The sequence below is a fragment of the Ambystoma mexicanum genome, chromosome 10 (assembly GCF_040938575.1).
Source record: "Ambystoma mexicanum isolate Mex_15411 chromosome 10, UKY_AmexF1_1, whole genome shotgun sequence".
NCBI lineage: Eukaryota > Metazoa > Chordata > Amphibia > Caudata > Ambystomatidae > Ambystoma > Ambystoma mexicanum.
This window is the reverse complement of record NC_090932.1, coordinates 1,267,052,946-1,267,080,054: the sequence shown is the minus strand read 5'-3', so window position 1 is coordinate 1,267,080,054 and position 27,109 is coordinate 1,267,052,946. Positions and strand designations below refer to the sequence as shown.

General features: G+C 49.0%; 1 protein-coding gene across 1 annotated transcript in view; it reads right to left on the bottom strand.

The window, feature by feature from the left end:
* The window catches only part of IQCD (IQ motif containing D), a 486,987-nt gene that overhangs the window by 116,559 nt on the left and 343,319 nt on the right, over nt 1-27,109 (bottom strand). The window lies entirely within an intron of this gene.

Below are 27,109 nucleotides of genomic sequence, written 5' to 3'. Positions count from 1 at the left end.
CATTGGAGTGGTGTGAGCGTGAGGGAGCTACTTACTAATGTCATGGCAGTAGGGTTGTGTTTGGTTACCTCTAGGTGGAAGGAAGGCAGGAATTTAGTCGGTGTAATTGTATCAGAAGGTGGTAGTGTTGAGGACATCGTTAGGAAGATGCTAGGTTTGCTAGGCCTAGAGTGAAGAGCAATGGTCGGCTACTGGGTGTCATGCCTCTCTGCGTTAGCAGTGGCAGCTAATGCGTAGGGTGGCATTGTGAGCAGAAGGAAGGAATTAAATACAAGCAGAATGCACGTAGTTGTGAAAGTATGCAGGTGCATAACTAGTCAAGCTTAAACTAGGATAGGTTGTAAGGCAAGGATCAATGGCTAACATGAGGCATTTTTGCAAGGATCAATGGCTAACATAAGGCATTTTAGCAAGGATCAATGGCTAACACGAGGCATTTGTGCAAGGATCAATGGCTAACATGCAGGTTTACATTGCCAGGGGGTGCCGAGTGTAAAGACTGGAGGGGGGTGTCTGTACTTCTGCTCTCTATATGGTAGAGGAGAGGCACAGAGGACCCCAGCCAAGATTCTCTATTATTGGTATCGTGGTCGAGCAATCAAGGCCTAGCTTATCAGGAGGTGATGCAAGCTGGTTCTTAAGTACAGTGTAGTCCCCAAGCACCCACAAAGGAATGTCCGCACACTGTATTGGTTAAAACACAGTCTTCATATAATTAATATTCAAGGTTATGTACACTTTCACAATAACTCACTTTGTGCTCAGAAAATCAACAATGGTAAATATATACAGTTCTACAGTGGTACCACAAATATTATCAGATCTCATTAAAGTGCATCAGCTATACTGTCAAAATGTCACACAGATCAATAAAGAGGAAACCAGCAGTAGAGAGAGGAAGGAAAGCAAGACGGTTGAACAATAGGCAGAATTCTCGCCTCTACCGTTTAGCACAGTTCTGTGTGGAGATCCCCCCCCCCCCCACCTGGGCAACCTGTAAAGCAAAGAGGTATCACAAGCCCAGTCCATATTTTGTTCACAATATACTTCCCAATAGTTCTGCAACCCCAAAGTACATGGCGTTGTAGCGTTCATCGGTGGGGAATCGACGGCACATCTTTTTTTTTTTCCAACATTATTTTTATTATTTTTGGCACAACAAGTCATACAGGCACTTTGAATGTTACATACTTTGCAGTATTGTTGAGCCTTTAAGAGGAAAACAGCATTAGATGTACCTGAGATTTAGCTACCCATGCGTTTTCTACAAAAACAAAATTGTTAACTACAACTGAGCAGGGGGCGTGGGGGATCGGGGGACAAGGAGCTGTGTACACAATAGGAACAGAAGACTACATTTTTCAGATAGGGCGTAGTTTCAAAAGTTCGAGAAGACTCTTTGGCGAGGTTGAGTGCCCTCCCTTTAAGGCAGAAGTCACGGTCGTCGAACGTCTGGCGGAGAACAGGGTTAGCTACGACGGTGAAGTGGCAGCTTCATTCCTAGTGGTGCTTGATGACGGGGAAGTGTAAACGTCCTGCAAGGAAGAGGCGTGCGGGGCACCTCGGTGTCGATAGTTCTGGACCGCAAAGAGTTTGAAGAACTGTGGCCCAGCAAGGGCGGCAAGTCGTCAGCGTCTCTGTGGTCTTTGGGTGGCGCGAAACCCACCGGCGGATGCTCCTCGGCGCATTCGACGGTCAGGCCTTCTCCAGCAGGACACAGCGGCGACGATGCGGACGAGAGCGTCTTTGGATTTGAAAGTTCTTAAGCAAACGGGAGCACGGCGGCTCCGGTCGGCGACGGCGGTCGGCGACAGTGGCAGACAACCGTCCGGGCGCTTCTCCTTGGGATTCCGCAGCAGTCCCCGTCTCGGGTCGGCAGCCTGTCGAAGGTCTGTTTACCAGGTAGCTTTGGCAAAGATCAGCTGGTGCACGATGGTCCCTCGTAGCAAGGGAAGAGGGTGCCTTACCAGGTCCTCTCTGGGTCAGTCCTTGGAGACACAGCAGCTTTCAGATTGTGAAGGAGAGCAACAGCAATTCTTCTCGTCCAGCAGGGCTTCAAGGTCAAACTTCACTCCGGTTACTTGTCGTAGTGGACTTCAGCTTCTGAACACAATTACTAGCAGTGAGAGGTCCCCAGATATACTGTTGATCTCCCATTCATTCTGCTGGGTCACACTCAGGCAACCAATCGGTCAGAAGGGCATTCATGCAGGTAGGCAGCCAATCAAGTGCATAGTGCATTCAGGCCATTCACTCCTCTACAAACACTCACAACAAGTTATGTGTATTGGGACAAGTACCCAGCCATTCAACACTCCACACTTCATTCATACCAGTTTTGGGCAGAGCTGTCTCAGTCATTGTGTCAAACACCAGATACTAGACACCCACAACACAGAATGCGTATTCGTCACACACTCCATTCACCCATGTCCCACCCACAGGCGCACCCACAACATACAGTCGCTCCATAGAGGCTCCAGGCAGTCTGGTCAGCACTTCCCCACACTACCATATATGGAACTTCCACACAGCCAGTCAGGGGGAAGGGACAGAGTCAGGGCTTCCAAGGACTTTGGGAAGATCAAGGTAACAGGCGATGGAATGCAAGAGGCCATGGAGGCCATTTTGTCTCCATCAGGAATCTACCGATTCCAATGACAGGGCCTGGGCATCCCAAAATGGAGGACGCTCAGGGCACCAGTCAATTCAGCACGGAACTGCCACCAGCCCGTACCCTGCTCTGTGGGTCACACACAGGTGCCCAAAAATATACACTAGGGGCACAGGGTTGCACCCCTACCCATGGGTGCCATAAGGGTCTGTTCACCAAAACCAAAGGAGAGGGCTGCACCGCCAGGAGTCCCACATGAACTCCTGCGCGGAAAACACAACAGAACACACGATAAAAACAGTAAAGGACAAGGATACGGAGGCCCTGTCCCTCGGATGCATTTGCAGCATCACAGTCGCCCCCCCCCAGACTGAGGTTAGGGTGCCTAATCTCCCACGAGATAGACACCCTCATCCAGACGGTCAACATACCTTCTGGAAAGGCCATCTGCATTATCATGACTCTTCCCTGGTCTATGCTCAATGGTGAAGTCTAGCCTATGCAGGCTAATGGACCACCTGAGCAGTTTCGGGTTCTCACCCTTCATCTGCATAAGCCACTTCAGGGGCTTGTGATCGGTTTGGACCTTGAAGGTAGACCCCGTAAGGTAGGGCCTAAAACGCCCAAGGCTCCAAACTATGCTTAAACATTCCTTTTCAACAGTAACCCACCTAAATTCTCTACCCTTGAGTTGTCTACTGATGAATATGATAGGATGTTCCCTCCCTTTGTCATCTAACTGGGACAAGACAGCTCCAATTCCGGTGTTGCAGGCGTCAGTTTGAACGATAAAGGGCTTGCTGTAATCAGGCGCACACAACACAGGTTCCCCACACAGACTTTCTTTCAAGCCATCAAAGGCCCTCTGACAGTCTTCAGTCCAGTAAACCTTCCTAGGCTGTTTGGGTGAAGTTCGAGCTGTCAGGGGTGCAGCTATGGTTCCATAGTCTGCCATGAAATTGTGACAATACCCAGTGAGGCCCAAAAAGGCTCTCACCTGGGTTTGAGTAGTGGGAGTCTCCCAGTCACGTACATCCTGTACCTTACTGGGGAGAGGTTGGATTTGACCCCTTCCTACCTCATGATCAAGATACGTGAGTTTCCCCTGAGCTATCTGGCACTTGGTGGCCTTGATAGTGAGGTTAGCCCTTTTCAAGGCCTGCAACACCTTATCCAGGTGTGTCAAATGCTCTTCCCAGGTGGACAGCAATGTCGTCTAGGTAGGCCACACAAAAGGCCTCCAGCCCACTGAGCGCATGATTGACCAATCTCTGGAAGGTGGCAGGGGCATTCTTCAACCCAAAAGGCATGACCCTAAACTGGTAGAGTCCCTCTGGTGTTGGAAACGCTGTCTTTTCCTTGGCATGGTCCGTCAGAGCTGTTTGCCAATAGCCTAAGATAAGGTCAAAGGTGCTCACAAATTTGGCAGCACCTATGGTGTCCACGAGTTCATCAGCCCTGGGCAATGGGTGTGCGTCAGTTTTGGTGACTCGGTAGTCCACACAGAACCTCCAATCCTTGGTAGCTGCCTGGGAACTTGCCTTGGGGACAAGGACCACTGGACTGGACCAGGGACTGGTTGAGGGTTCAATAACACCCAGATCCAACATCTTGGCGACCTCAGCCTGGATGTGGTTCTTAACGGTATCTGACATGCGATAGCACCTGCTTTTGACAGGCACACTGTCACCAGTGTCAATCTCGTGCCTACACCACGGTGTAAGGCCTGGTGGCAGTGAAAACAGAGAGGCATACTTCCAGAGCAAAGCCCTGCAGGCCCTCTGCTGCTCTGTCGTCAGATCGGGAGAGAGATGTACTCCCTCCACTGAGCCATCCTGAGGGTTGCTATACAGCAAATCAGGAAGGGGCTCACTCTCATCCTCTTCTTGCTCTGAAGCTAGCAAGAGACATGAGACTTCTGCTCGCCTGTGGAAAGGCTTGAGCCTGTTAACATGGAATACCTGAGGGGCTACCCCAGGGACTCCCATATCAACCAGATAATTGACCTCGCCCATCTTGGAGATTATCCTGAAGGGTCCAGTCCACTTATCTGCCAAAGCCCGAGGCTTTGTAGGCTCCATCACAAGGACCTCCTGTCCCGGAGTCCAATCCACTTGCGATGCTTTAAGGTCATGCCAGTACTTATTCAATTCCTGGCTGGCCTTGAGATTCGCTGTTGCCTGACCCATCATCTGTGTCATCCTCCGTCTGAGGCCTAACACATAGTCCCACACTTGCTTGGCGGGACCTGGAGGGGTGGCCTCCAAACCTTCTCTTATTAAGGCAAGGGGCCCCCTCACGGGATGTCCAAAGAGTAACTCAAAGGGGCTGAAACCAACACCCTCTTGAGGTACCTCTCTGTAAGCAAACAGCAGGCATGGCAGGAGAAGATCCCACTTCTTCCTTAGGGGCTCTTCCAAAGCGCCTAGCATGCCCTTGGGAGTTTTGTTAAATCTCTCAACCAGACCGTTGGTCTGGGTGGTAAGAGGTGGAGAACTTATAGGTTACCCCGCACTCTTTCCACATGGTTTTCATGTAACTCGACATGAAGTTGGATCCTCTGTCAGAGACAACCTCCTTAGGGAATCCAACATGGGTGAAAATGCCCAGGAGAGCCCTGGCAACCACCTTGGCAGTTACAGTCGGAAAGGGTATCGCCTCAGGGTACCTGGTGGCATGATCTACCAAGACCAGGATGAACCGATGTACACCTAAAGTGGGAGGGTCAAGGGGACCGACAATGTCGATGCCCACCCTCTCAAACGGTGTGCCAACCACTGGCAATGGCTACAGTGGGGCAATGCCACTGCCTCCAGTCTTGCCAGACAACTGACAAGTTGGGCAGGTCCTGCAGTGCGACTCCGCCTCTACTGCCATCCGTGGCCAGTAGAAATGGGCAGAGAGCCTCTGCTTAGTCTTCTTGGTCCCCAGATGACCAGCCAAGGACACCTCATGCGCCAACTGCAGCAGGAAGGGCCTATAAACCTGGGGTACCATCAGCCTCTTGAGGGCACCAGGTTCAGGCTTAGTGGGGTCACTAACAAGGAGCTCACCCGCCCAATAAAATCGGAAGGTCCTAGGCACTTCTCCTTGTGCCTGGGACAGGGCCTGTTTCCTCAGACCCTCGAGAGAGTGACACTCTCTCTGTCCCGTACAGAAGTCCGCCCAGGAGGGTCCCCTTTCAGCTAGCAAGCATTGAAGGTCGGGATGATCCTCCGGGTTGAGAGCCTCTCCCAAAGCAAAGTCTTCTGGCTCTTCTCCCACAGGAGTTGAGTCAGGATTCACCACTGGACCCAACCCGTCCAGAGTATGGATCCCAATGGGTGCTGTCGGAACAGCAGGAAGAGCAGGGGCTCCCTCCACAGAGGTGGCCTTCTTACTCTTCCGTTTCCTTCGTGCCTTGGGTTTCCCCGTTGGCGAGGGTACCCGGCTCGCAGCCGGACCCTGTGTGACCTGCGATCGGGTGACCGTCACAGCAGCCTTGGGTAGACAATCCGTGATCATCCCCAACTCGACCAAATTGTTTCCTAACAAAATGTTTGCAGGCACGTTGTCCTGAACCAGGACTGGAAGCTTTGCTGTCCTGACTCCAATCGTAATGTTGACTAAGGCTACAGGTGATAATTTGGGAGGCCCGCCAGCTAAACTGGTGGTTCTCAGAGGAGCACCTACATAGACCTCTGGTTTGAGCAGGGTCCTGTCCACCACTGTCATGCTTGCCCCAGTGTCTCTCAGACCAGTAGAAGGCTGGCCATTCAAGAGGACACTTCTCAAAAACCTATGAGTGTTCTGTGGGATAGTCGCCAGTACTTCTGCATACTGGTCCCAGGCCCCAAGGGACACTAAGGAAATCTCTATGGGAGCACCAAAGGTGATCCCAGTAGAGGAGGGGTGTTGCGCTCACCTAGTCTCCTCGGGGGCGTCGCTCGAAGATGCAGATGTCTGCCCTGGCGTTACACGGCTGGATGGAGAGACTTGCACGCGACTTCTCCTTCCCTGTCACTTCCCCGAATGCTTTTGCCTACAAGGTCGAAATAGGATGTTAGCACCGTGAAGAGCAGGGTTGAGTTCCTACCTCCCGTAACCTCCTAATGCCCCCTCTCTGCTTCAGCCTCACCTTGGTTTGTTTAGTGGTGGACTCTCCGTCCTGCGATCTCTTGCAGGGGTGCAATATGACAGTCTCTCCCTGAATCAAGTTCCTTCACTGATCCTGTGGGGGTGTGGCGGAGTCTTGAATTACTTGACTCAGCAGGTAAGTCTCTATACCAATAGATGCTTGGAATAGTTGCTTAAATGTCTTTATTACCCAAGTTTTAACCTTGTATTCACCTTTCTTTCAGGCTCGGTCTTGAGAAGTTTTTTAATGAAGATTTGACTCGTCCTTCAACGCTGAGCAGATTCTATGTGGGTGAGTATAACGTTCGTGAGTGGCGCCGAATGTCTATATAATGGTTTCTTCCCGTGCACGACTAACTTGCTGTGCTCTTTTCTTTCCTGCAAACAGATGCAGCGTGGCTCCGGAGCGGCGATCGGAGGAACCGCTGCAGAGGAATCCCAAGGGAAGCAGTCTCTGGGTGAGTATCAGCTGTTCTTGCAGATGCTTTCTTTTCTGCAGGTGCGGCGAACTGAAGAGCAGCTGAAGGGAGCAGCCGCTCGGATGGAATCCTTCAGGTAAGGTCGAAAACTCAGTATTAATTTCTGTTTCTTTCTTCTCTTCTTCTGGTCTCAGGTTCCAATGGATGGAAGTTCCAGAACAGGCGTGGCTGCTGGCGTTCAGGTACTGGAGCTAAGCAGACACGGTGAGCGTTACGCTGCAGGAGTACAGAATAACGCGAAGCGTGTTCTGTCGGGAGGGTTTGGTTTAAATAGCCTTGTAAGTAGTTCCAATAAAATAGTCCCTCCAGCCTCATTCTGCAATCACAGGTAAAGTAGTCCCATAGCCACACCCAGGATAAGCCAGATGATTCAGCCCCCTTTGACTGGGCTGTATGTGTAGTCCCGTGTAGTGCATTACCAGATGGAAAATTATGAACCTGGCGCCAACGGCGCCAGGAATGAGTCCAGGATGTCCTTGGACTACCCTTTGGGGCTTTATAAGCCCTGATGGATAGCCGTGACTGGGAAAGGCCCGCCAGCTCCAAGTGTTTTGGAGCATGCACCATGACAAGGGGAGGACAGTGGCCTCCACCTAAGGTACGGAGTAGGGGTAGGTCAGGCTGATAGCCTGGACTCCAAGTGCCTTACCCTTACACTTGGGGTCACCCCTTCGGTGAGCCAGAGCCCGACAATCCCAACAAGTGCCGGGAGTGCAGGGTACTGGAACCACTGGGACCCTGCCTTGCAGCAGGCGGACCACTACTCTTACTCCCACCCACAACAGACTTATCCCCACTAGGTTTGTGGACCTTAGGAGAGGAAGGTTTTGGTATACCCGGCTGTGATTGCTTCTGGGACTCCTCAGCTTTCTGAGAGGTCCCCTTTTCTTTGTCCTTCCCACTGGAGTCCTTAGGGGACACCCGGTGGGAGACCCACTTGTCGGCCAACCTAGCCAGCTTAAAGGGGGCCAAAATGTTCTGGTCAGCAACATACTGACACAGCTCTGGTGAACAGGCTTCCGAAAAAAACTCACAAAACAAAAGGTGGGACAATTCAACAAACGTTTTCACTTTGTAACCATCAATCCACCCCATCATGTTCATGTGCGCAGCACTCACCCAGTCAATCCAAGACACATTCTCTCGTTTCTTAAAATCCCTGAACCTGGGTAGGTGTCTTGCCAAACTTGGCAATTAAAGCAGACTTCATGCACTCATACTGACCCCTTTCTTCCACACTCAGTTTCAGAATACAGTCATTTCCAGTCTGAGGCTGAGGCACTCTGCTTAACACTTAGCCCAATCTCTCTTATCAACATCATGAATTGCACAAGCCATCTCAAACACTTCAATCCATTGGAGGATATCAGAACCCTCCGCATACACACCAACCGAATCCTTCATAAACTTGGTTGCTGGGGACCGGACACTCTAAACTGGTTTAGCCACTCGAGATTTCTCTAACTGGATTCGCTGACATTCAGTGTCCTTGTCTTTGAGTTCAAAGGGATCTTGAGTTCAAGATCCCTATTCTTGAGTTCCACTTGCTGTGCCAACTCCTCCTTCTTAAGCTCAGCATCTATTTCCAACTTGCGATATTCAAAGGCCAATTTCATCCTTAATAACTCAAGCTCCAAGGAAGTGCTGGGGTTTGGAACAGAGGCAGCAGGAATGGTGGCATTCCCAGAACTAGATTCGGCGACAACCCTCAGGGTAGAGTCCTCATTGGTTGCATCCCCCCTTCAAGAGTTTCACAATCAGTCTGGTAGTCCACCAGGGCAACTATCAGCTCAGCCCTAGACTTAGGCACAAAGTCTAACTCCCTGGCTTTGACAAGCACTCTGGAGAGCCTCTAGCTTATCCAAGTCAATTTACCATTCAGATGGTAAATCGATTCCATTGCTTGTAATGCAGTTATCTTGTACACAACTAAACCTTAATTTAACAAAGTGCAGATATCCTTCGTAAGTGGCACGGTTATACACTGATTCTTAAAACCATAAGCATCCAACCGCTTCCACCAGTGTAAAGACTGGAGGGGGGTGTCTGTACTTCTGCTCTCTATATGGTAGAGGAGAGGCACAGAGGACCCCAGCCAAGATTCTCTATTATTGGTATCGTGGTCGAGCAATCAAGGCCTAGCTTCTCAGGAGGTGATGCAGGCTGGTTCTTAAGTACAGTGTAGTCCCCAAGCACCCACAAAGGAATGTCTGCACACTGTATCGGTTGAAACAGTCTTTAAATAATTAATATTCAAGGTTATGTACACTATCACAATAACTCACTTTGTGCTCAGAAAATCAACAATGGTAAATATATACAGTTTTACAGTGGTACCACAAATATTATCAGATCTCATCAAAGTGCATAAACTATACTGTCAAAATGTCACACAGATCAATAAAGAGGAAACCAGCAGTAGAGAGAGGAAGGGAAGCAAGATGGTTAAACAATAGGCAGAATACTGGCCTCTACCGTTAAGCACAGTTCTGTGTGGAGATCCCCCCACCTGTGCAACCTGTAAAGCAAAGAGGTATCACAAGCCCAGTCCATATTCTGTTCACAATAGACTTCCCATTAGTTCTGCAACCCCAAAGTACCTGGCATTGTAGCGTTCCTTGGTAGGGAATCGACGGCCCTTCTTGAGTGCCCTCCCTTTAAGACAGGAGTCACGGGTCGTTGAACGTCCGGCGGAGAACAGGGTGAGCTACGACGGTGAAGTGGCAGCTTTGTTCCTAGCGGTGCTTGTTGACGGGGAAGCGTAAACGTCCTGCAAGGAAGAGGCGTGCAGGGCACCTCGGTGTCGATAGTTCTGGACCGCAAAGAGTTTGAAGAACTGTGGCCCAGCAAGGGTGTAAAGTCGTCTGCGTCTCTGTGGTCTTTGGGTGGCCCCACGGAGAGTGCAGCTATGGTTGTTGATATCTCAGCTGCCGTAATTTGGGCCTCTTGGGCGGCTTTATGGTGGGGTGGAATTTTGGGTATCTGTATGGAGTTTAGGAAGAGATCAATGTCTTGAGTTGTTGTTAAGGATTTCAATCAGGCGACACGCACACCTTGGTCTCGGCCTAGTATGTAGTGCCTAACTGAGGTGCTTTTCTCCTTATTTATGTGGATTCAATTTTGGGATGGTACACCACTCATATCACACCCCCTTTCCAAATACCCCAGATCACAATGGACCATGAACCAAGCTGGATGGTCAAATGCAATATTTATTTATTTAAAATTCAAAAGAATTGAAGGAGTTATGCAAGATCTAAGAAGGTGCACTTTGAGTAAATGAAGGTGCGAAAAAGGAAGGAAAATCAGTTGTGGCAAGAATAGTTTTACTCTACACTAGAGTATTCAGGCTAGGCCACCAAGAAGGGACACAGTAAGCTCCAGGGTTGATTCGCGAGTTCAACCCTCTCGCCCCAGCGCCCACCCTGGTGGAACCAGTCCGATCACTCGAAATAGAATAGCTCAGGATTTCACAAAACAAAATTACTAAAGAGATGTCTCTAGTACTAGAAATCAATGGCAGGGTTGTAGGAATGATTGTGACAGTTTGAACAAGGTATCAGGATAAGGATAGGGTGACTTAGAAAGTGGGATGAGGACAAAGACAAGACAGGCTATATGGGTTTAGGTGGGGTGGCAATTGATACTCACAGTCCACTTTCTAGTTTTTGGATTTTGGACAGTCAGCGGTTCTGGTTACTAGACGGCAGGGCGCCTGGCAGAACAGCTGGGCAGTTCTGGTTACCGGGTAGCACTTCTGGACTGGCAATTCTGGTGACTGGATAACATAGGTCATCAGAGTAGCAGGATTGCAGCAGCATGCAGTGAGTGGCAGCAAGTCAGGTTGGATCAGGATGTCGAAGGTACCACAGTTTTGCCCTTAATGGGAAATTTAGTGGGTTTTTTATATTGGATGCCTTGCTGGGATCAGCACTGCTTGGGTTTTGCAGTGGGCCCTGGAGTAGGATCAGCAATGCCTGGCCTTGTTGTTGGAGTCTGGATCAGGAAGATGACGGGTACAGGAACGCAGCACAAGAAATCAGGGAGTGTGTGTGGTCTTGTCAGGGACCCTTATTTATAGTGCATAATGACATCATCAAAGTATAGGCTGGGCAGGGTTAACTAAGCACGCCCCTAAACTACTTGGATTGGGCAGGGGTGCTAGTCTCCACCTTGCTCTCAACTGTTTGGATTTCCAAGGGAATGATGTCAGGTTTATGAGGTGAGTTTTACAATGTCCAAAAACTGCCACATTTTCTTTACTTAAAATACGATTTTGCCAAAAGCATACATTTCTACAATTGCAATCTCTTAGCAAATTATATGCACAGGGTACATATTATGTGCAGCACATATCAGTCCAATCCTCAAGTCTGTGGGACCTTGTTTTGCTCTTTTAATACATTTTGGTAATTTTTAGCATTAAAGATTTGGCCTAAAATTCCATAACTTTATACACAGATGCAAACTATCCCCAGGGATGTATGTACAAAATGTTATGTTTGCAACATTGATACTTTTCGATTTATCCTCAATACTTTGTCCTTTCTGTCCCCAATGTGTCTGTGACTTCTACCATGTCTCAAAAAAAAGCACAAAAACCCATTTTTACACTGACATTTTTACTATTTTTCAAAGTCTTGCTGCAAGGATAGATGTCTTTAAAGTTTATTCCTGAAATAGTCTTTGGGAACAAATGGCAGTCTCTTTGTTCCTGGTTCCATTTCTTCTTCTTTAACTTTAACTGCTGCCAACTGTCATTTCCTTCAGAGCATGGCGGGGGTTTCTCCCTTGATTGAAATTATATTCCCCTCTTTACACCTCAGGCTTCCTTCCCTGGGAGCTTCATTGTCAGGGTCCCAGCAGAGACGGTAGTCTGTTCAACCCCGTAATTATCAGGGGGCTGTCAGTATCTGCTTAAAGAGAGCCCTCCTTTTGGTGCCACCCCTCCAAGCAGAAAACCTGGTTTTCAACTTGCAACTCCAGTCACCATTGTTTTACCCTTTAATTTCTGATCTTAGATCCAGAATTAAAGCAAGCCGGTTGCATAAAATAACCCATGTTATATAATCTCACCAGCAACAAACCCCTTGGTATTGCCAAAGACTGGCAGGTTTTCATTCACCAGTGTACTGTTCCAACACTAAGGCATTTGTTTTTCTTTAGTTTTCAAATACCCATTTATTTTTACACGTGGTGCAGCTAGCCTTTGTTTTTAAATTCAACTTTTCATCTTAAGCAGATTCACACAATGTCTGCAGCTATAGTTATTCTCTTGAAATGCTGCAGTTGGTCTGAAGCACGGATACATTGAAGCAGGCATGTCTCAGCTAATTAGAGTCCCTCTCTGAACAGCTGAGTTTTGGATACTTTTACAAAGAAAATGACAGCGTTTCCCGTGTAAGTCAAAATAAAGTTCCTGGTTGATTTTTTTTTTAGAGTTGGTTTGACTGGGCTTGTCAATTCAAAATCATGCCTGGTTTTGCTGAGGCACAGTGAAACACAGGGCTTGGTAGGGCTTATTAATCACAGTGCCTTTAAGGAACAGAGGGAATCAGCGTCACAGCAGCTTTTTTTAAAGGTGAAAAAGAGTTTCTTTTCAATGGAGATTTTGGCTTTTGCAGCACAGCAACGCCGATTTTCCACTTTCTTCCTTTTGTTGATGTCGGAACACACTGGCAATCTCCTTCAATGTGCCCCCGGTGTTCCATCCTGCTCAATGTGTGCTTGGCAGGACGGTGCAGCCATTTTTGTTGTTGCAAAACGCAGTTTTGAGCCATGGCGCTCACAGGAGCCAGCGTAAACATTTTGTGGATTCTTTGCAACTGAAGCTTAGTGATGTGGGGCAATGCCGTTGAGTGGGTCAATATATCCCACATTGTGGAGGCGTCTGCTGCCGTATATAGCTCTTTATAGAATTCTGCGAAGCGTTCGTTTATTCAGGTGTCCCCCACTAGCCGTTCTCCCCTTGTCCTGGATAGAAGCTACTGTCTGCGCAGCTTGTCTCTGTTAAAGGGCCAGGGCCATTGTCCTTAAGGGCTTGTCAGTATCAATATAGTACGCCTGGGACCAGCTGGTGTATGATTTTTGGGCCCTGTCGGTCGTCAGTTGTCTAATTTTGGCACGGAGCTTAATTAGAAGTGGATTCAGTTGTTCGTTTCTGGATTTTTTGTGGTCTTTCTCTACTTTGTCGAGTTCGACAGTTAGGCAGGTCACTTCCTCCCCCCACGTTTTCCATTTGTGTGCCAACTGTGCTATGCAGTTACCCCTCATATAAGCCTTGTAGGCGTCCCAACATTTGTGTACTGTGTAGTCCTTTCCTAGGTTCTCCTCCCATAATTGTTCAGTGTCTGCAACGGGCTGCTCTGTTATGTCAGGATAGTGGAGCATGCGTAAGTTCCTTCTCCACGGAGGTGGCTTGCGTATAGTGTCCGGTAGGGAGATGTGTAAGAGGACCGGGGTGTGATTGGATAGTATGGTCGGGAGGATCGTGCATTCTGTCGCTAGGTAGCGTGTGTTAGCGGGTATTAACCAGCAGTCCAGCCGAGAGTAGCAGTCGTGTGGATGTGAGTAAAATGTGTGGTCTGGTTTCTGCCCGTGAATATCTCTCCAGATGTCCATTAGGTGTAAGTCATGGACAATTGCCAAGAGGGCTGCCCGTTTCTTGGATGTGCCGGTGCCCCCTATCGTCATACCTTGGCAATCCAGCTGGGGGTTTAGGTTTACGTTCAGGTCTCCCCCTATGAGCGTGAGGTTATCCATAAATTGTGCAAAGGCCATGAACATCTTCGTGAAAAAGGATGGGGTGTCCGTGGTGGGTGCATATACATTGAGGAGCGTGACAGGGTGGAGATGGAGAAGGCCTTGAACCAGTATGCATCTACCCTCAGTGTCTGCAAGGGTATGTCTGACCTGGAATGGGACCCGCTTGTTAATGAGTATGGATACACCTCTCTTCCCATGGTGAGGGGAGTGGATTGCTGTGCCCACCCATCTGTGCTGTAGTTTCCCTGATTCTGCTAGTCCTAGATGTGTTTCCTGGAGGAATATTATATCTCCTTGGAGGTCCCGCATACTGTTGAGCATTCTTCTACATTTGATAGGGTGCCCTAGGCCCTGTATGTTGAGTGTCACTAAGTTGATGGCAGTGGTCATTGACTAAGTTTATGTGTCTTGGGAAGTGCAGGTTGTGTGTCGATATTGCCGTGGAGCACTCTGGTGTGCTGTGGCGGATGGTCCCACCACTGTTGACTAATCCTGGACGAAAGCAACTCATTTTGGCTCCAACGGGAGCTTTCCCCAACTCTTTAACTGAACAACAGAATTCAAACGTTGGGTAGGTCTAACCAATCGCCTATGCCCAACACATGGCATGTGTCCCATGGCAAGAGGGTTAGGAGGGGCCGGTGTGTCCTCCTATGACCTCCTTTCCCTCCTGCCACACCAGACTCCGGGTGCTTTTTCTTGCCGCTGAGTGTTCCTTTCGAGGCAACGGCTGGCCTTGAGTCGCCGGGGACGACTGTATCTGCGTGCAGTTCGCAGTTCGTGTGTGCTTGATTATCTGAAGGAGAAGGGTCTGAGGTGCCTGGTGCATGGATCCAGAGTGTGGAGGCGGGCCAGGTATTTCTGAGGGCATATAGAGTTGTTAGTTGATAGCAGATGGGGAGTGATCTTCCAGTAGCAAGACACAGCGCTGTCAGAGCTTTGGTTCCCATCCTTTAGGGAGTCGACTCTTTTTATGCCATTTTCCGCTTGATTGTGGCCCATCCTGCTGAGGGGGGGCGTTGCTCTGGTTGCTGGGTCTCTGGTGGTACTCGTTCAAATAATGTGGTGACTATGTCATGCTGTTGGAGGAAGTGCCATGCTGTCTCTGGGTCCTCGAAGCTGTGCCATTGCTTGTCGTGTTGAACACACCATGTTGCTGGTAATTTCAGATAGTGGCAGATGTCGGAGTTTTTCAGTGCTTCAAAGATCAGATTGTATTCTTTGCTTCTCCTGGAGACTTCCATCAAGTAGTCATTGTAAATGCGTATGTCTGCAGTTCCTATTTTGATGGGACATGCCGCCCTGTAGACCTTCAGGATCCTCATCTTTTGCTGGAAGTTGAGAAGGTGCATTGTTATGATCCGTGGGCATTGATCGGGTGCCGGTTTCGGTATTGGCCCTCTGTGTGCCCTCTCGAATATGAGTTCTCGTGGGATCTCGATCTTAATTGTGTCTCATAGGAAGTCATGGATGAAGGTCTTGAGGTTCTTGATTGTCTATTTTCTCCTCAAGTCTTTGCACTTCTCTGATCACCCCGTCTAAGTCCGTCTCCACTGTTGTCTGGTTATCTTCAACCGCGCTGATCCGTTGTTCATTGTCAGTGATGTGCTCTGCCTGGTCAGCCAAACGGGTTTGCACGTCCTGCAGGTCACGCTTGATGTCCAGAATGTGGGATACATTGACCCAGTCTGCTGTGCTATACTACATCACTTTGCTGCACTGGTGGAAGAAACAGCAAAATGGCTGTGCTGACTCCTGTGCGCACCAGGACTCTAAACTGTGTTATTGCAACAACCAGAAAATGGCTGCACCATTCTGCCACAAACATTTCAGGTGGGGTGGAACAGAGTACGCACTGCAGGAATGTGCCAGTGTGCTCTGCAACATTTAACATGGAGTGAAGTGAAAGAGGCAGCATTACTTTGCTGAAAACCCAAAATGCCTCTTTAAAATGACACCTTTTTAAACCTGTAAAAGTGCTGCTTCGCGCTAAACTCATCCAGTCCTTATGAACCACTGTGATTAAAAAGGCCCTGCAATGCCCAGGATCATCCATTATGTCTCAGCAGAACCGGGCCCAATTCTTGAATGACAGATCCTGTCAAAAGTATCTTTGAAAAATCAACCAGGGGCTTTCGTTTTCATTTTACATGGGAAACGCGTCTATTTTCTTTGCAAAAGTATCTAAATCAGCTGTTCAGAGAAAGTGTAATGCTCACCTGACTCCCACGGAGTCGCTGGCCTGGTTCGCGCTGCTGTGACTTCTTCTAAGGTGATGCACAGGGTTCGGAAGACGGACTGGACCGGGCCCCCAAATCTGGCTTGTCTGGCTCACAGAAGTATCCTTCTGTAGGCGAAAATAGGGGATTAACTGTCTGCAGAGTAATGCAATCGGCCTCCCACTTTCCCCTCTCACCCTCCTCGAAACCTTTCTGTGATTCCCCGTAGCGTCTCACCTTAGGGTTTGGAAGGACGAGCTCTCCATCCTGCTTCTGATGCAGGGGCGCGTTGGTATCCAGTTACTTCACTAGATTTTCAGATTGGTGAGAACCAAACTTGCTTGGCTTCCAGGTAAGTTTTTTGATAAGAGGTTCCCCTTGTGTCCATGCATTAATGTACTAATGCTAGTGTCTTTTTCCCCATAGGGGCCGGGGTACGGAATGCCAGGATGCGGCGCGGACCCGAAATGAAGAGGGAATGAATCAACAGGTAAGTCTTAACATGGAGATTTAGCTTTCCTTATTCCCTTCTCTCTCTCACCTTTTGTTCTTGTCTTTTTTCTCCCTAGGCGCTGGGGCATGACTGCGAATCCGGATGATCGCTGCTGAACATGGAGGCGCCCTGTAAAGGTGAGTGGAATGCGGCGCTGCAGCGATCGACGCGATGAGCTTTTAAATAAAAGTCTTCCTTTTCAGGATTGTCGGCGAGATGTCTCCGGGATGCGGATTTAGCAGGTAAGGACTTTTCCTTCTTCTGTTCTCTTCTTCTCTTCCTTTGCAGGTGATCCAGGATGCTGGCAGGCGTGGCAGGAGTCAGGATGCAGGAGCAGACACAGTGAGCATCCAGCTGCTAGATGCAGAACAACGCGAAGCACGTGTGGCTGTTCGGGTGGGGTTTAAATAGCCTTGGAAGAAGTTCCAGGTATGTATCCTTCCTCCAATCAGGTATGTATCCTTCCCCGACCACGCCCGGATGGTAAATTAGTCCCACAGGTAAAGTAGTTCCTTTCAGGCCTCAAGGAGGCCGGGATCCTGCAGCATGGTCTGCATCAGGTAAGTGCACCCAAGCACTCCCATAATGAGCCTGGCGCCTATGGCGCCAGGACTGATGTCTTTTATGAGCCTGGTGCCATAGGCGCCAGGACACTGTCCAAAGGGCCCCTATATGGGGTTGCTGGGTCCTTCCTTGGGGACTGGATGTCTGCTTTCGGGGACGCAGGGCTTGAACCGGCTCCCCGGGAGCGGGCATCATGACAGAAAGACTCTAAATAGATGCCTGTTTAAATGTATCCATGCTGCAAAACAACTCCAGCACTCAAGAAAATAACTATAGCTGCATAAAGTGTGTATTTGTGTCATGCCGCCGAGTTCCTGGCGTCCATGGAGCCGCTGGCGACGCGGAACTTAGTACCGTTCGCTTTCGGCCACGCCCCCTGTTTCCTGGTTTCTCTTCCTCCGATTCCTATTGGTTGGGCGCTCCGCGGCCCAGTGTTTTAACTGGCCACTTCCGGGTCACGGATGCGTCGCAACGCTTCCGGTTTCGTCCGTTAGCCCCGAGTTGCTTGCTGCCTGTTGCTATCTTCCGAGTTATTCGCTTGTCTGCCGGTCGGGTCCTCGTGCCCAGTCCGGCCCCTTCTGTTCTTCCTTCGTCCTTCCGCTAGTCCTATCTGCGTTTCTCTCACTCCCATGGCTTTGCTTTCACTCGTCCGCCTCCCTTGCCCTCCTTCCAACTTGCTTACCCTCCCTCCTTCCCATCTTCACTTACCGCTTTTTCTCCTCTTGTCTGTTCCGCTTATTCCGCTCTTCTGTTTCCTTCTTCCTCTCGCTCTGCTCCGTTCCTTCCGTGTTCCAGTACCCTGCCTTGTCCTTTTGGACTTCTCTCGCCTACCTTCAGTATTGTTTGCAGTGACCTTCCGTGTACCAGACTCCGGCCTGTTCCCCTGGACTGCCTTTGCTTGCTGTATTTGCTACTTCCACATCTAGCCTTGTGTACCAGATCCTCGAACCGCTTACTGGACTGCCTGTGTTCTGGGGTATTCACTCCACGTGTTGCCTCCAGACACTTTCCACCAGCTCTCACCCTTCAAGGATTCCTGGTTCCACGCCTCCAAGACATCCAACGATAACATAGGGGTTTTTTGTGCCTAAGGGCTTTTTCCCCTCTTGGTCGATCCCGGGGGAGGGGCCCCCTGGTCTCCCCTCTTGGGGGGCACGGTGGCTTCCTTCCGGGGTCATCCCTATCTACATAAAAAAAAAAAGGTGCAAGCTCGAAGAAAGGAAAAGAAGGGTTCTTGGAAGGAAGAAGAAGGTGAGGAGTCGGGGGAGGGGGAGATCTCAGAATCTACACTGTCGGACGAAGATATCACCGACCCCGGTGACAGTTTGCGACGCCAAAAAAAGATGGCCACCCCACAGCAGGTACAAGAACTCGTAGCCGCTGTACAAAGTCTAAGTCTGGAGATGCAGAACCTTAAGACAGCTAACGCCACCCTTCAACAGCGTCTGACAGACAGGGAAAGACCTTTAACTGATTTACCTCCACTTCCCCTAGTATCTGGGAAGTTCGATGGATCCCCAAAAAAGGTTAAGGAGTTCCTGGACGCATGCAATCTTCATTTTTCCTTTCGCCCTCAGACCCCGCCAAGGTGGGGTTTATGATCACCCACACGACCGGGAATGCCCTGGCTTGGGCTACCCCTCTAGTAAACCAGCCAGACCCGGTTTTACAGGACTACAATGCCTTAAGGCCCTGATTCAACAAACCTTTCTGCGAACAGAGAGTACCTACTTGGCCTCGGAGGACTTCCTTGACATCCGTCAGGGAAATTCTGATCTACTGACATACATCACCACTTTCAAACAGGTGGCAGCTGAGGCAGGTTGGCAGGAACAGTCTCAGTATGCCATATTTCGGCGAGGTCTAAGGGAGGAATTGAAGGACGAACTAGCCCGAATAGAAAGACCAGTGTCTTTTGCCGAACTCCTGACAGCTACCCTCCGAATTGACTTCAGAATGGCGGAAAGACGTCAAGAAAAGAAGAAAACCAGGTTAAGTGTACCCCCTCTCTTGGAGACTCACTCACCTGCATCTGTACCCTTCCAACGGACAGCTAAGGAAGAACCCATGCAGATCGGAACCACCAGAGCCCCGCTCACACCAGAAGAAAGGAGACGGCGCAGGGAGGGTTCCCTGTGTATGTACTGCGGATCTTCATCACATTTATTAAGAGATTGTCCGGAAGTACCGCCCAGAAGGTCGGGAAACGCTCGCCCTCGGTAAACATTGGGACGCATTACCGAGGGGCTGCTCTTAGTCCCTACGTGCCTCTTTCTGTATCCTCTACAGAAACGTCTGAGGACTCCCGGTTGATGGTGCTCACAGTTTCTCTCAGAGTAGGCGCCAAGGAAGTAACTACTTTAGCCCTACTCAACTGTGGAGCAGCAGGGAACTTCATGGATACCCATTGGGCAGAACGATACGGAATCAAAAGGATAGCCAAACGAGAAGATCAAAAGGTGGAAGGGGTTGATGGCGAACCTTTGAGCTCGGGTTTGATCACTCACACCACTGAAGCACTTACTTTGTCCATCCAACAACACACCGAAAGTATCACATTCGATATCATCAGGGCTGCTCACTTCCCCCTTATCCTGGGTATCTGTTGGCTACGCAGACACAACCCCAGTAGTGACTGGTCTAGAAACTTACTTAGTTTTCAGTCCTCACTATGCAAATCGGAATGCTTGCCAGAACCAAGATTCGAGACCGTCAAGACCACAAATAGCTGCGAAGTCAGAACTGTACACTGTCTCCCACACTACCTGAAGGAGTTCAATGAGGTGGCAACTGAAAAGATACCCTTAGAGCTCCCTCTGCAACGGCCTGAAGACTGTTGCATTGATCTCACCCCAGGTGCATTGGTACCCTTCGGTAGGATGTTTCCACTGTCATTAGAAGAAAAACAATACCTCCGAACGTACTTGGACAGCAACATGGAAAACGGGCTCATAAGGCCTTCAAAGTCCCCTGCAGGGGCATCCCTGTTCTTCATCTCTAAAAAGGATTCAAAGGAGTTGAGGCCGTGTATAGATTATCGCGGTCTAAACAAGGTTACCATAAAAGACCGGTATCCTATGCCATTGATAACCGATATCCTACAAGCTGAACAGGGTGCTACCATCTTTACCAAACTCGACCTGAGAAATGCTTATCACCTACTCCGGGTGCAGAAAGGAGACGAATGGAAGACAGCATTCCGGACTCCTTTCTGACTTTTTGAATACCAGGTAATGCCGTTTGGGTTGGTGAACGCCCCGTCGGTATTCCAACGGTTTATGGACAGACTATTCTCCGATCTACTGTGCCAAACCACATTGGTATATTTAGATGACATTCTGATATACTCTCGCACTCCTGAAGACCACGTGGAACATGTCAGAGAAGTATTCAGAAGGCTACAGAGAAATCAGTTGTCTGTTAAACTCGCCAAATGTGTGTTTTCAGCCTCCTCCATTCCTTATTTAGGATACATTCTGTCAGACCACGGTATCTCCATGGATCCTAACAAGGTATCTTCCATCATTGAATGATGTCAAAGAGATACAGAAATTCCTGGGGTTGGCAAACTTCTACCGGAGATTTATCCCTAATTTCTCTCAAAAGATACTACCCATCACCTCGCTCTTAAAGAAGTCTGCAACTCCATTCAAATGGTCAGCGGAGGCGGAAGACAGCTTTGGTAATCTTAAGGAAGCCTTCTGTTCGGCACCCATCTTACAACAACCAAACCAACATTTACCCTTCGTTCTAGAGACGGACGCTTCATCAGCCGCAATAGGGGCTGTGCTTCTTCAAGAAATCCAGGGTACAGAACATCCGGTAGCTTATTTCTCGAAGACCCTAAACTCCAGTCAAAGGAACTACTCGGTCATTGAGCGAGAGCTTCTAGCCATGAAGACAGCCTGTGTAGAATGGCGCCATCTGCTTCAAGGAGGAAGGTTCCCGTTCACCATAAGGACCGATCATAAGAACTTGCAGGTTCTCAAACAGTTCGAGTGCTACAACACTCGACAGGCCCGATGGGCTCACTTCTTCGCCCAATTCGAATTCCACATAACCTACATCCCTGGCAAAACGAATGTTGTAGCCGACTCTCTTTCCCGCCGGTGTGATTACCTGCCAGAGACAGATACGCATCTTGAACGGATGTTTCCCCAGTCCAGGACTATTGGAATTATATCTAAATTCCTTCAGCAGGTACAGGAGGATTCTGGAGGTCGTTTTGAAGTTGAAAGACATTCTAAAGATCTGGCCTATGCAATCAGGAACGGCCTTTACCTTGTCGGAGGAAAACTATCTACCCACACCGGCTTTTTGCAAGACAGCACTTGTCTGGTGTCATGATTCCAAACTAGCAGGACACAGGGGAGTGGCTGGCACTCACGACTACCTTCAAAGACATTTCTACTGGCCTACAATGAGAAGGGATGTAGAGCGGTACGTTCAGTCATGTATCGTCTGTCTGCGGAGTAAGTCATCCCGTAAACGACCAATTGGTCTACTGGAACCAAGTGCTGTACCCAAGGGTCCCTGGAGCACGATATCTACTGATTTTATAGTAGATTTGCCCCTGTCTCAAGGATGCACCTGTGTCATGGTAGTAGTGGATTCATTTACCAAATTGGCTCACTTCTCCCCATTGCCTGGCGTTCCTACTGCAGCCAAGATGGCGGAAGTGTTTCTCCAAGACATATTCCGGTTACACGGTCTACCTAACAAGATAATTTCAGACCGGGGTAGTCAGTACACCTCCCGGTTCTGGAAGGCCCTGTGTGTCAGACTAGGTATCGAAAGAGGTCTCACCTCTGGATTCCATCCACAGTCCAATGGGCAAACTGAACGCTTGAACGGAACCCTGGAACAGTACTTAAGGTGCTTTATCAACTCCCAACAAGACAACTGGTGCATGCTACTCTCTCTAGCTGAATTCTCTTACAATAACTCCACACATGCCGCTCTGGGGTTCAGTCCTTTTTTTGGTACTTATGGTTTTCACCCTCGCTCCATTCTTCCTATCTCGGGCCTCTCTACTAGCGTACCATCAGTAGATTCTTCCCTCTCCCTCCTTAGAGAGGCACACAAGAAGGTAGCGGAAGGCCTTCAGTCAGCCCAAGCCCAATATTGCATACAAGCCAACAAACATCGTAGACCTGTACCAGGATGGGATGTGGGTACCAGGGTCATGCTCTCCACTAGATATTTACCTCGCTGGGTACATCCATCCAAGTTATCTCCTAAGTATCTAGGGCCATATGAGATCATACAGAAATTCAATCCTGTGGCTTTTAGCTTAAAACTGCCCAACAACCTCAAAAGGGTCCACCCTGTTTTCCATGCCTCCCAACTCAAGTCATTTCATGCTGACACATGAGCACGACAGGTTAGACAGGCCCCGATTCCTCAAGGTTCCACTCCGGCTGAATATGAGGTCGCCCAACTCTGACTCCAGGTATCATAAGGGCAGGCTGGAATATTTGGTTAAATGGAAGGGCTACCCTTCCTCGGAAAACTCTTCGGAACCCATCACACACATTAATGCTCCTGTCCTACTTCGCAAGTACCACTTCTTTCATCCAGGGAAACCAGGGGGAGGAGCCTATAGGAGGGGGCATACTGTCATGCCGCCGAGTTCCTGGCGTCTATGGAGCCGCTGGCGACGCGGAACTTAGTACCGTTCGCTTTCGGCCACGCCCCCTGTTTCCTGGTTTCTCTTCCTCCGATTCCTATTGGTTGGGCGCTCCGCGGCCCGGTGTTTTAACTGCCCACTTCCGGGTCACGGATGCGTCGCAACGCTTCCGGTTTCGTCCGTTAGCCCTGAGTTGCTTGCTGCCTGTTGCTATCTTCCGAGTTACTCGCTTGTCTGCCGGTCGGGTCCTTGTGCCCAGTCCGGCCCCTTCTGTTCTTCCTTCGTCCTTCCGCTAGTCCTATCTGCCTTTCTCTCACTCCCTTGGCTTTGCTTTCACTCGTCCGCCTCCCTTGCCCTCCTTCCAACTTGCTTACCCTCCCTCCTTCCCATCTTCACTTACCGCTTTTTCTCCTCTTGTCTGTTCCGCTTATTCCGCTCTTCTGTTAACTTCTTCCTCTCGCTCTGCTCCGTTCCTTCCGTGTTCCAGTACCCTGCCGTGTCCTTTTGGACTTCTCTCCCCTACCTTCAGTATTGTTTGCTGTGACCTTCCGTGTACCAGACTCCGGCCTGTTCCCCTGGACTGCCTTTGCTTGCTGTATTTGTTACCTCCACATCTAGCCTTGTGTACCAGATCCTCGGACCGCTTACTGGACTGCCTGTGTTCTGGGGTATTCACTCCACGTGTTGCCTCCAGACACTTTCCACCAGCTCTCACCCTTCAAGGATTCCTGGTTCCACGCCTCCAAGACACCCAATGATAACATAGGGGTTTTTTGTGCCTAAGGGCTTTTTCCCCTATTGGTTGATCCCGGGGGAGGGACCCCCTGGTCTCCCCTCTTGGGGGGCACGGTGGCTTCCTTCCGGGGTCGTCCCTATCTACATAAAAAAAAGGTGCAAGCTCGAAGAAAGGAAAAGAAGGGTTCTTGGAAGGAAGAAGAAGGTGAGGAGTCGGGGGAGGGGGAGATCTCAGAATCTACACTGTCGGACGAAGATATCACCGACCCCGGTGACAATTTGCTGGAGATGAAAACCGAATTTAAAGAAACAGTAAAATGTTCTTTTTCTGACTGAAGAGAGAAAATCGCCTATTTAAAAGTAATTTGTTGTGTGAATGCCTGTTTACTTATTTTATTTTTTTATTTTTTTACATTTGTAAAGCGCGCTGCAGCCCACAGGCATCGAGGCGCTGTTGCAAGAAGGTGTATTTAGGCAAGATTACAGATTATATGGAAAACATGAGGTACTTAGTTACAGATGCAAGATTACGGTTACATAAGACAGTAAACAACAAGGGTACTTAGTTACAGATGGGGTGCTGGGTTACAATATTGTTAACAGGTGTACCTAGTGAGCCCTAGGGGATTTAGAGCAACACTGGGAGTCTAAAGCACCATAGGGAGTTTAGTAGGTCAAACAAACAGCATGGTTTTGATGCCTTTGTGGAATGCTAGGTGAGAGTCAATCCCCCTAAGGTGCGTAGGTAAGGCATTCCAGTGTGAGGCTGCGGTAGCTGGGAAGCTGGCGCCGCCTGCACGCACTCTGCGAGTTTTAGGGATGGAAATCAGGTTGGTATAGGCAGTTCTAGGAGGCCTGGAGGAAATAGGCATGGCTATTCTTTGGGCAAGGTAAGAAGGGACAAGATCATGGAGGCATACTTAGCAATGTAAAAGGGTTTGTTGCTGGTAAAAGTACACCTATAAACTGTTTTGATTCCACAGGTTCAAGTCAAGATGTAAAATGAGAAAATAGATGCTAAAACTCATAGGCTAAGTTGGAATGCTATAAAAAAAAAATTGCTCTGCCAGTTGCTAGCCTTGAGAAAGGGTGAAACCTCAAACTTCTGGCACAGGAAAGCGCCAATTGCCAGCTTGAAAGACTTTGAATGCACCAGGACAAAGAAAATTCACAAGCTCATCAGACATTCGTCTTTGCTTCAGGCTGGGACAATAGCAGGCTGAGACTCTCACCTGTCAAGAGTAAGGGGCACTAAAACCTTCAATCGAGAGAGGCCCCTCATCCTGCTTCAAATAAACTGACAATTGACAGCCGTTGGGGGAAAGAAAAAAAAAACTAGCCATGTGACAATGGACTTCCTTTTGGTTTTAAAGGCTATTTTGTAACTGAACTTTAAAGACATTTAACTTTACAGCAAGAATTAGGAAAAATATGAAAAGTTTGTAGTTCTAAATCTAATTTATATACATCCCTGGGGTAAATGTGCATCTGTGTACAAAATTGGGAAATTTTAGGCCAAATCCTTCATGTTTAAAATGGACACAATGTGTCAGCAAGGCGAAACCAAGTCCCACAGTCTTGGGGTTTGGATTGAAATATGATGCACAAAATATGTAACCTGTGTATCTGATTTTCTCAGAGGTTGCAACTGCATAAATATGTGCAAACAAAGGGGGGGTCTGGGAATCTCTCTACCAGCACGAACACAGCCCAATGACCTGTACTTGGGTGAATAACCCCTGGGAGAGACTCTACCAAGTCTTTAGCTCACTGTCCTTTTCACAGAGAAGAAATTTCCCCGCATATCAGCCTTTGTCCTGCCCAGGGGCAGTCCAGCGCCGAAATGCTAGGCAATTCTCCTCTGAACAAGAGTACCATCAGTAACCCCATACACGTGTTTCAGCCTTGTTGGGCATCATCAGTGAGGTGAAACTGTTGCCTCTCTAAGAACAGTGAGCAATGGGTCCACGTCTGGATTGCCCTGTTAACTTAGGGTGAAACCCAAAGTTAATGTATGCAAACAAAGTGGGGGTCTGGGAATCTCTCTACCAGCACGAACACAGCCCAATGACCTGTTCTTGGGTGAATAACCCCTGGGAGAGACTCTACCAAGTCTTTAGCTCACTGTCCTTTTCACAGAGAAGAAATTTCCCCGCATATCAGCCTTTGTCCTGCCCAGGGGCAGTCCAGCGCCGAAATGCTAGGCAATTCTCCTCTGAACAAGAGTACCATCAGTAACCCCATACACGTGTTTCAGTCTTGTTGGGCATCATCAGTGAGGTGAAACTGTTGCCTCTCTAAGAACAGTGAGCAAGGGGTCCACGTCTGGATTGCCCTGTTAACTTAGGGTGAAACCCAAAGTTAATGTATGCAAACAAAGGGGGGGTCTGGGAATCTCTCTACCAGCACGAACACAGCCCAATGACCTGTACTTGGGTGAATAACCCCTGGGAGAGACTCTACCAAGTCTTTAGCTCACTGTCCTTTTCACAGAGAAGAAATTTCCCCGCATATCAGCCTTTGTCCTGCCCAGGGGCAGTCCAGCGCCGAAATGCTAGGCAATTCTCCTCTGAACAAGAGTACCATCAGTAACCCCATACACGTGTTTCAGCCTTGTTGGGCATCATCAGTGAGGTGAAACTGTTGCCTCTCTAAGAACAGTGAGCAAGGGGTCCACGTCTGGATTGCCCTGTTAACTTAGGGTGAAACCCAAAGTTAATGTATGCAAACAAAGGGGGGGTCTGGGAATCTCTCTACCAGCACGAACACCGCCCAATGACCTGTTCTTGGGTGAATAACCCCTGGGAGAGACTCTACCAAGTCTTTAGCTCACTGTCCTTTTCACAGAGAAGAAATTTCCCCGCATATCAGCCTTTGTCCTGCCCAGGGGCAGTCCAGCGCCGAAATGCTAGGCAATTCTCCTCTGAACAAGAGTACCATCAGTAACCCCATACACGTGTTTCAGCCTTGTTGGGCATCATCAGTGAGGTGAAACTGTTGCCTCTCTAAGAACAGTGAGCAAGGGGTCCACGTCTGGATTGCCCTGTTAACTTAGGGTGAAACCCAAAGTTAATGTATGCAAACAAAGGGGGGGTCTGGGAATCTCTCTACCAGCACGAACACAGCCCAATGACCTGTTCTTGGGTGAATAACCCCTGGGAGAGACTCTACCAAGTCTTTAGCTCACTGTCCTTTTCACAGAGAAGAAATTTCCCCGCATATCAGCCTTTGTCCTGCCCAGGGGCAGTCCAGCGCCGAAATGCTAGGCAATTCTCCTCTGAACAAGAGTACCATCAGTAACCCCATACACGTGTTTCAGCCTTGTTGGGCATCATCAGTGAGGTGAAACTGTTGCCTCTCTAAGAACAGTGAGCAAGGGGTCCACGTCTGGATTGCCCTGTTAACTTAGGGTGAAACCCAAAGTTAATGTATGCAAACAAAGGGGGGGTCTGGGAAACTCTCTACCAGCACGAACACAGCCCAATGACCTGTTCT